Genomic DNA, 9947 nt, shown 5'->3' on the forward strand with positions numbered 1-9947 from the left:
ACTCACAACCTTGCACTTGCCAGGCAGGCGCTTATGCCACTGAGCTAAATCCCCAGCCCCATTTTCTTTTTTTTTTTTTTTTTTTTTTTTTTTTTATTTTTTATTTAAGAGGAAAAAGAAAAACACAAAACAAACCAAAGCGGCGTAAGGGTACACGCAATACAGAACTACAAAACAAAACAAAACAAAACAAAAAACCATAACAGTAAGAAATTACCTGCTAGTAGATTACACACTATTTTCTTGAAAATAGTTCCTCAAATCACAGTATCAAAGAACACAAGGTGGACATTCAAACCCCAGCCCCATTTTCAACAGTTTTTCCTACTTAAAAGTATTAGACATAAGGTTTAGCTCAGTGGCATAAAGGCCTGTTTGGCATGCACAGGGTCATGAGTTTGATACCTAGTACCAAACAAAACAAAACAAAACAAACCTAAGCAAAGTGTTAGACATAATAAAATAGTTCATATAATATGCTATCCCACAGTTGTGCCATTTTTTGGTCATTTTTGATCGTTTTTTTTTTAAACTTAAAGCAAAAAAATAAAATTTCAAAACAAGATAATAGATGAGTAACAGTAGTTAATACATTGCATATTGTTGTCTTTGAATTAGTTATTCAGGGCTGGGGATTTAGCTCAGTGGCATAAGTGCCTGCCTGGCAAGTGTGAAGTTGGGAGTTCAACTGTTACCAAAAAATATATACATAAAAATAAAAAATAAAATGAATTAGTTATTTAGAATACAAGATACAGGCATTTAATTGTCCAAACAGTATTAGCACAAATTTTTCTTTTTTTTTTTGGTACCGTGGATTGAACTCACAACCCCGTGCTTACCAGGTAAATGCTTTGCCACTAAACTATATCCTCAGCCCAAAACTTTTCAATGAACTAAGAAATTAGAAGTATATATAAACTATCATATATATATATATATATATATATATTTTTTTTTTTTTTTTTTTGTGAGGGGGAGTGGTTTTGCTTTTTCACTTTCTCCTTTCCCTCATCCTGGTCTCTCTTGAACAATTTTTCCCCCTTTCACAATATCTGTTGTATATTTTGGTCTTTTTTTGTTTTGTTTTTATTGGTACCGGGGATCGAACTCACGACCACCTGCTTGCAAGGCAGGTGCTTATGCCGCTGAGCTAAATCCCCAGTCCCTATTTTGGTCCTTATGTAACGGTTTCAGCTTTTCACACTATGGAGACAACATGATACTTATACATGTGAGTCTGGTTTATCTGACATATGAGTGTGGTCTGGTAATTAAGATTGGAATATTAACATCTTTGGGCTCGAATGTAGCTCAGTGGTAGAGCGTTTGCCTAAGTTGTGAGTCCTTAGGTTCAGTGTCCTCCATCTCCTAAGAAAAAAAAACCCCATCTTTTTACATAAAGTAGTTTTTTCTTTTGGTTATTTCTATTTTCTAGTAATGGGATTCTAGATCAAAGAAGATAGACATTTGAATTAAAATACTTAATTAAAAATAAAGGTTCAAGCTGGGCGTGGTGGCTCATGCCTGTAATCCCAGCACTCGGGAGGCTGAGGCAAGGAGGGTCATTGTGAGTTCAAGACCAGCCTGGGCTACAAAGTGAGCTTAAGGCCAGCCTGAACTGCATAGTGAGACTCTGTCTCAAAAAGACAAAAAAAAAAAAAAAGGTTCTATACTTAGTGGGCTCTCATTTTGTTTTGTTGTTTTTCAGTTGGTGCTGTTTTACATAGAAGCAGGCAGCCTGGTATAGTGATTAAAGATGAGTTCTAGGGCTGGGGATGTATGTAGCTCAGTGCCAGAGGACTTGCCCAGCACATGTGAGGCTTTGACTTCAGTACCCCATGTACTTCTACCTCCCCTAATTCTGATTTCTCTTTGTTTGAATGTTTTTGTGATAATGGTGAGCAAGTATGTTACATGCATGAGTACAGAGGTCTGATTGAATAAAGTTTTGATATCTTGACTTTTTAGATTGAGATTTAAAGCTGGGCGTGGTGGTGCTCACCTGTAATCCTAGTACTCGGGGAGGCTAAATCAGGAGGGTCACTGCAAGTTTGAGGTCAGGCTGGGCTATAGATTGAGTCCAGACCAGCTTTAATACATAGTGAGATCCTGTCTCAAAAAATAAAACAAATAAGTTGACTACACGAGTGCATGTGGTGCTGGGGATTGAACTCAGGGCCCATACTCGGAGCTACATTCCCAGCCCATTTTTAGTTTAGACAGGATCTTTCTGTTTGCATAGACTGGGCTTGCATTTGTGGTTTGCCTACTTTAGCCTCTCATAGTGCTGGGATTAGAGCTGTGTACTACCATGCCTGCCATTGTAGGTTTTTTCCCCCTCTTTGGGAGATACTGGAGATTGAACCCAGGACCTTTGCACTGAGCTACATGTGAAGCCCTTTTATGTTTTTTCTTTCCAGGTTAGGTCTCACTTAAATTGTATAGGTAAACTTGAACTTGGTATCCTCCTGCCTCAGCCTCCCAAAGTGCTGAGATTTCAGGCTTGTGCCCATAACTCTGCTTACTATACATATTTAAAGTAGTAGATTTGGTAAAATTTTTTTTTTTTTTTTTTTTCCTTTTTATCGGTACCGGGGATCAAACTCATGACTGCCTTCTTACAAGGCAGGTGCTTATGCCGCTGAGCTAAATCCCCAGCGCCAAGATTTGGTAAATTTTAATGTTACATTACTTTTCACCCATAAAGCCTGTCACCATAATCAAGATAGGAAACATATTTATTTTCTCTAAAAGTTTGAGTCCCTTGTAAATCTTTCCTCTTAATCACTATGGGTTTGACTTCTGTCACCATAAATGATTGTGCACCTTGGAGAACACAATATAAATTGAATTGTATAGTATGTACTCTGTGGATTCTTTAACTTGTCACAATTTTTGAGATTCACCTGTGTAGTCATTCCTGTGTTGTGTGTGTGTGTGTGTGACTGATTGGGGATTGAACCCAGGATCCCACACAAAAACGCCACCCCACCTGGCTCTGAGCCCTTTTAAGATTTCATTTTGAGACAGGATCTTGCTTGGGTGCCTAGGCTGTCCTCAACTTTTGATCTTCCTGCCTGAGTCTCCCAGGTAGTTAGGGTTGCAGGCTTACTAGCATGTGCCACCTTACCTGGGTTCTCATTTCTTTTTGTTGCTTAGTGGTATGCTGTTGTTTGGATATGTTGCAATTTGTTTCTGAATTTTCATCTCATGATGCTTGGTTAATATTTGAGTTATTTTCAGTTTTGGATAAAACTGCTATGAACTTTTGTATGAACATACTTTCTTTTCTTTGGATTGAGATTATGTGGCAGGAGCATACTTAATTTTTTTTTTTTTTTTTTTTTTTTTGTACCAGGGATCAAACTCACAACCTTATGCTTGCTAGGTAGGTGCTTATGCTGCTGAGCTAAATCCCCCCCCTCATACTTAACTTTTTAACAGGAAGCTTAAGTTTAGTGTTGAGTGATGCTAGATTGATTGTATTTCATATATAAGTAAAACAGACATAAACTGTTTTAATTGTATATTTTTGAAATGTATTTTAAAAATTTTGTTAGTACCTGTATGTCATAATGATTGTATTCCTTGGGTGGAGTTGGGTATGTGTATATAATACATCTTAATTTGTTTTCATCCTCTTACCCTTTCCCTGCCCTCTCTTTGCTCTGCCTATACCTCTCTGTCTGTTTTTGTTGGTTTTTTTGAGACAGGATCTTGCTGTGTAGCCCAGGTTGGACTAGAACTCATTGTGATCCTCCTGCCTCAGCCTCTCAAGTGCTGAGATTACAGCCATGCACCATCATAGCTGGTCTTCCTTCCAGCTCTTGAGCCATAGTATTACAGAACTTGTTCACAAAATATTGACTTCTAACCTTAATTCTGTCAAAGCTGGTTTTATAGCTGCTCTTTTCTCTTCCTCCATTCAAAATTGATTAAATTTTCATTGTGAAATATTTTGGTTTGTGGCCCTTTGAAATGGCACTTTAGGAATTTATTTTTGCATCCACTAACAAGACTGTAAATTTAAGCATACTTTTTGTTGGTGATACTCATTTCTTTTTGTACAGTATTTATGGTTTTTTTGGTATTTTATTTTATTTTAAAGAGAGTATTTTTTTTTTTAGGAACGTAACATTTCCTTAGTACCTCTAGTGAAGGTTATAGCAATTTATAAATATTTGCATAGGACTGAAGTCTTAATAGTATCTTTACTTTTCATGTGGACTAAACAGGGGTAAAAGGAGCCAACAGCAACTAAGTGGCATAACAAAACAGATTTTAAGAGTTAGCATATTAGCCGGGCATGGTGGCACACGCCTGCAGTCCCAGCACTCAGGAGGATTGTTGCAAGTTCAAGACTAGCCTGGGCTACAAAGTGAGCTCAAGGCCAGCCTGAACTGCACAGTGAGAAAAGACAAAAAAAAAAAAAAAAAAAAAAAGTTAGCATATTTCAGCCAGATGTGATGGTGCACACTTGTAATCTCAGCACTGGGGAAGCTGAGTTTGAGATCAGACTGAACTAAATAAACCAAAATGGGAGGGGTAATCCTAAATTTTTTTTTTTTCAAGTGATACTGGGGATTAAACCCAGGGCATTTTCACTGAGCTATATCCCTCAACCCTTTTATATTTTTTTGTTTTGAGTCTAAGTCTCTCTGAGTTGCCAAGGCTTATTTTGAATTTGTAATCCTCTTTAGCCTCTCAGAGTCCTGGGATTACAGGTATGTCCTACCACATGGCTTGCTTTGTTTTTTTAAGTTAGGGTTTTGCTATGTAGCCCAGGCTGGCTTTGAACTCATGATCTTTCTGCCTTGGTCTCCTAAGTGCCAGGGCAACAGGTATGTGTGCCATTAAACCCAGCTTCAGAGTATCCTTTAGTATGCTGTTGTGGAGTTTTAAAAATTAAAATCACTATTAAAAATTCCTTTATAGCTGGATGTGATGATGCATGCCTGTGACTAGTTCTTCCCCAAGGCAGGAGGATCATGAATATAAAGCCAATACGGGCAACCTAACTAGACCCTGTTTGGTTAAATTAAAAAAAGGCAGGGAGGAGATAGCTTAGCGGTAGAGCACTCCTGGGTTTTCTCCCTAGCATCACAGAAATAGATAATGTTCTTAATTTACCAAAAAATGTGAGTGAAATTATTATTTTTTGTACTGGGGATCAAACTCAGGACCTTGAGTTTACCAGGCAGGTGCTTTGAGCTTCTGAGCTAAATCCCTGGCCCATGAGTGAAATTATTACAGAGCAGTTTTTTTAAATTATGACAGTGTCTATTAGTCTGTATCAAATAACTCATAGAATGCAAAAATACTTTTACCCTCAGTATTAGAGATCAAATCCAGAGTTGCTCTACCACTGAATTATTTCTTTAGAAACAGATTGTGGCTGAGTTACCCAAGTTGGCCTCAAACTTGCCAGTCTGCTACTTCAGCAGGCCGTGGAGCTGGGATTACAGATGTGTGCCACTGTGTTTGGTGTTTTTGCTTTTATTTGAATTTATTTTATGCTGAATTTATTCACATGCCACAAGATTTTCTTTCTTCAGTTTCTTTGAGGTGTCTTTTTCTTCCTGCAGCCTCCTTTCTGGTGTTGGATAATTTGTTCCTTTTTAGTGAGGATCATCTCATTGTGGTGGGGGAACTCTTGTGTGGGTTCCCTCACCATGAACTGTGTGAGTACAGTGGCTCTCTGTACCTGTGAGCATGTGTGGTGAAGATCCCCTTATTTGGCTTGAACACACCTACCAGCTACCACAACATTGCAGTGCCAAACTGGCACACATTCACTGCTTGGTTGGTTGGTTAGTTAGTTACGTGGTTGGTTGGTTGGTTGCTTTCTTTTTGTACTGGGGATTGAACCCACTTCACACTGAACTGCAGTTCTTTTTTTTGAAATAAGGTCTCACTAAATTCTCCAGGCTGTGTTTGAACTTTTTTTTTTTTTTGGTTAGTTTGAGATAGGGTCTCACTGTACTTCAGACTGGCCTTGAACTCACTGTGTAGCCTGTGCTGGCCTTGAATTCGTGGTGACCCATCTGCTTCAGCCTCCCAGGTACTAGGATTATAAACATTGTTACCATACCTGGCCCATACTGAAATGTATGTATGTATGTATGTATGTATGTATGTATGTATGTATGTTTTTTTGAGACAGGATCTCATTGTGTAGTTCCAACTGTTAATTAAATTCACTCTGTAGCCTAGGCTGGCCTTGGATTTAAGGCAATCTCCTATCTCACCTTCCTGATGACCTGGACAGTTTCACATTGTTATTAAAGTGAGCACAACGATTGGAGCCATGTTGGTGATTTATGTTGCGTTTTCTGGATCTAGAGAATAGTTGAGCCATTTTCACAGGTTGTATATAGGAAGAGGAAGATGTATGTAGTATTTATATGTGTGTGTCTTAAAATAATATCTTATTACTGACAGTTTGAACTTTTAATTTGACTAATAAGAAAAAACCAACTGGGCTTAAGCTGTCTTAATTTTTTTTTTTTTTTTTTTTTGTCTTCTTCCTTTTTATCGGTACCAGGGATCAAACTCATGACTGCCTGCTTTCAAGGCAGGGGCTTATGCCGCTGAGCTAAACTTCCAGCCCCAACTGTCTTAATTTTGAGGCGATGACAGTATATTCAGTGAGTACAATAGGTTTCTATGGTCACACCCTGACATGGTACCCTGGACATCATTAAATAGAAAACACAAATTAATTCATGCTTTTGAGAGGCTATTGCTGCATTAGTGGTTCTCAGCTATGTATTTTATGTTTGAGAGTAATTGTATTTCCATAGGCAGGTTTTGTGGTTCCTGTAATTTCTTCTCTTTGCCTTACCAGATCCTTGAGAAAGGTAGCTGGCTGATTATTTGTAGGTTGGTGCCATGGTAGTACCTGCAGGGCCCAGCAGAACTCTAATCATCATAATCATCAAAGTCGAAGTACAAAGCCTCATAAAGCCATGCTCACGAGAGAGGAAAGATCATTTTTTCCTTCCCCTGCTTTGTGGGAATCTAGGGCAGTAGGTAGATGGTTTGAATAGGTGCTGCTGGTGTGACCTGGCTCTGCAGAGAAGTCAGGGAGTGGTGAGATGCTCTTATAAGGGAGAGGCTTGCCATAGTCAGGATGATAAACATGGTGTGTGGATTTGTCCCTGTGTCTCTGTGAAGGCAAAGGTGCCTTCACTGGGCATGAGCACTTGGAGGATCCATACCTAGTGATTTAGAATAGTATTTATTTGGAAATGTGGTGGTTTTCTTTTGTTCAGTCTCCTGGTTTCTAACTTTTAAACCCTTTTAGAGAGGCATTATACATAAAAGTAGAATATACTTTCTCCATACCCAGTTATGTTATTAATATACATTATGTATTTTTAAAGTATTAGGCATTTTTTCCATGTGTCATATTTTTATCACGTGTCCTTTTCAAAGTTTCTTAGATTATGGAATCTTAGTTGTAGTATAAATAGAAAACTGGATACCAAGCGTGCCTGGTTCGTGTTACCCTAGAAGTAATTATTAGGTGGCCACTCAGCCTAGTGAAAAACAAATTTAATTTTGTTCCAATCATGCAACCAAGACTGGTTCTGTGGGTTTTTTTTAATTTTTTAACCTTTTCAGCCAGTTGACTTCATATTGGATGGACAGTTTCTGAAAGGTTGACTATAATTTCAAAATTTATGGAAACAATTCTGTTGGAGCATTTATCTACAGAAGGCTGATGCAGTTGTGCCCATTAAGAGATCAGTGAATTGGGTATATTATTTTATGGTCTTTTTATAGAGTACTCTTTTGCTAATCTTTGAATCTAAAGCTGCAAATTAGTAAATCTTCTTTGACAGCAGAGCTTGAGCGTTTTATTTTACTTCAAAGGAAAAGAACAGGTTGATTTCTTTTTGTCTTTTTCTTTTTTATGGGTACCAGGGATCGAACTCACAACCACACACTTGCAAGGCAGGCACTTATGCTGCTGAGCTAAATCCCCAGCCCCTTTGTTTTGTTTTGGAGACAGGGTTTTGCTATGAAGTTCAGATTAGCCCTGAACCCATTGTGTAGTCCCAAGCTGGCCTTGAACTCTGTTGATCCTGATCCTCCTGCCTCAGCCTCCCAAGCACTGGGATTATAGGCATGTGCCACTTTTTCCAGCTGGATTGAAACTTGTGATACCATGTCTCAGGTTCCTAGAATGCTGGAAAGACAGGCATGTGCCATCATGCTCTGGCTCCTTATTTTATTTTGAAGTGTTGCTAAAATTGCCTAGGCCGGCCTCAAATTTGCTGTCCTCCTGTCTCAGCCTCCTGAAGAGCTAAGATTATAGACACCCTACCTCATACAATATTGTTTTTAAGTATATTTAGTATACCAAAATGCAGAACACAGTATATGTTTGATAACAATTATCAGGTGAGTTGAGAAAACAATCACTGATCTTGGCAAAACAACTTGACTTGATTAGCACCTGCCACAGTATCATGTTTTGTTTTGTTTTTGAGACAAAGTCTGCCAGTTCAGGCTGGCCTTGAACTCACTGTATATAGCCCATGTGAGCCTGAAACTTGAGAGCCTTTTGCCTCAGCCTCTCAAAACGCTAGGATTACAGAGGTTTGTCAACTCTTGGTTTGTCATTTTGATAATGAAAAAAAAAAAACTTTTTGCTTCCCTGTTTATTGAACTTCTTAACCTTTTTTTTTGTCTTTTTCTTTTTTATTGGTACTGGGGATTGAACTCACGACTGCCTGCTTACAAGGCAGGTGCTTATGCTGCTGAGCTAAATCCCCAGCCCCTTAACCATTTTTTGAAACAAAGTTTCACTATATAATCCAGGCTGACCTTGAACTCACTATGTAGCCCAGGCTGTCCTCAAACTCATAGTGATCCTCCTGCCTCAGCCTCCCTGGGATTACAGGTGTGCGCCACCGTGCAAAGCACATGTCAGTAATTTTTTTTTTTTTTAACAAAACAAAATACGTCTCTTTCAACCATAAAACAAATTAAAAGAAGGGAAACAAGCCAGGTTTATTGTCTGGATTGGTGCCCATTTCTCCTGGCAGTAGGAAAAGGTAGCTCACTTGCACTCACCCTTTTTCCCCTCTTCCCCTCTCTTTATCTCTCTTTCTCCTGTTTCTCTTTGTATCTCCCCTTCTTCTCTTGCCTCCCCTATCCTCCCTTCCGTCTCTGTCCCTCTTTCTTTTTTTTTGGTCTTGCAGGCAAATGTTTTATCACTGAGCTATATCCCTAGCCCAGGAAAGGGAGCTGTTAAGTGTTACATACAGGGGGAGTTCAAGGCTAATATACAGTATATAGTAAGACCTTGCAAAAAAAAAAAAAATAAAGACTTAAGAAGTAGCTCAGGAATAGTGTTTGCCTACCACGTGCAAGGCACTGGGTTCGTTCCCCAGTACCACGCACACACACAAAAAGGAAGGGAGGAAGCATGGAAGACAGGAAGGAAGGAAAGAAAAAAACCCTGTGATTTTATTTTTATATGCTGTATATTTCTAAATCTATGCTTTCTGTTAGTATTTTAAACTTCTGCTTGTTTGCTATTCTGGGAATTGAACCTAGGACTTTGGGCATACTAAGCATGTGCTCTAGCACTGAGCTACAGCCCTAGCCCTTTAGCCTTTTACTTTGATTGTAGGAACAGACAAGACTTTAAACTCACTGGCAGGAAAAGTGTTTTAGATTAAACCTAAAAATGTGTGTTTGTCTCCTCTTCTCTTCTCTTCTCTTCTCTTCTCTTCTCTTCTCTTCTCTTCTCTTCTCTTCTTTTCTTTTCTTTTCTTTTCTTTTCTTTTCTTTTCTTTTCTTTTCTTTTCTTTTCTTTTCTGTGAGACAGCAATATTTAGCCTGGCCTTGAACTCATTGTATAGTCCACTTGTATTTTTTTTTTTTTTTTTTTGCATAGTAACCAGCTTGACATGTTTTTTGTTTTTCAG

General features: G+C 38.5%; 1 protein-coding gene and 1 long non-coding RNA gene across 3 annotated transcripts in view; both read left to right on the plus strand.

Annotated features, from left to right (window-relative positions):
* Window positions 1-9947, plus strand: part of Ube2h (ubiquitin conjugating enzyme E2 H) — a 152183-nt gene that overhangs the window by 44513 nt on the left and 97723 nt on the right. The window lies entirely within an intron of this gene.
* Window positions 1-9947, plus strand: part of LOC134474144 (uncharacterized) — a 55033-nt gene that overhangs the window by 7500 nt on the left and 37586 nt on the right. The gene's annotated exons all lie outside the window — the stretch shown is intronic.

Source organism: Cavia porcellus, unplaced genomic scaffold (genome assembly GCF_034190915.1).
Source record: "Cavia porcellus strain 051 isolate PalLab524CR breed Dunkin Hartley unplaced genomic scaffold, mCavPor4.1 scaffold_2, whole genome shotgun sequence".
In the NCBI taxonomy this organism is placed as follows: domain Eukaryota; kingdom Metazoa; phylum Chordata; class Mammalia; order Rodentia; family Caviidae; genus Cavia; species Cavia porcellus.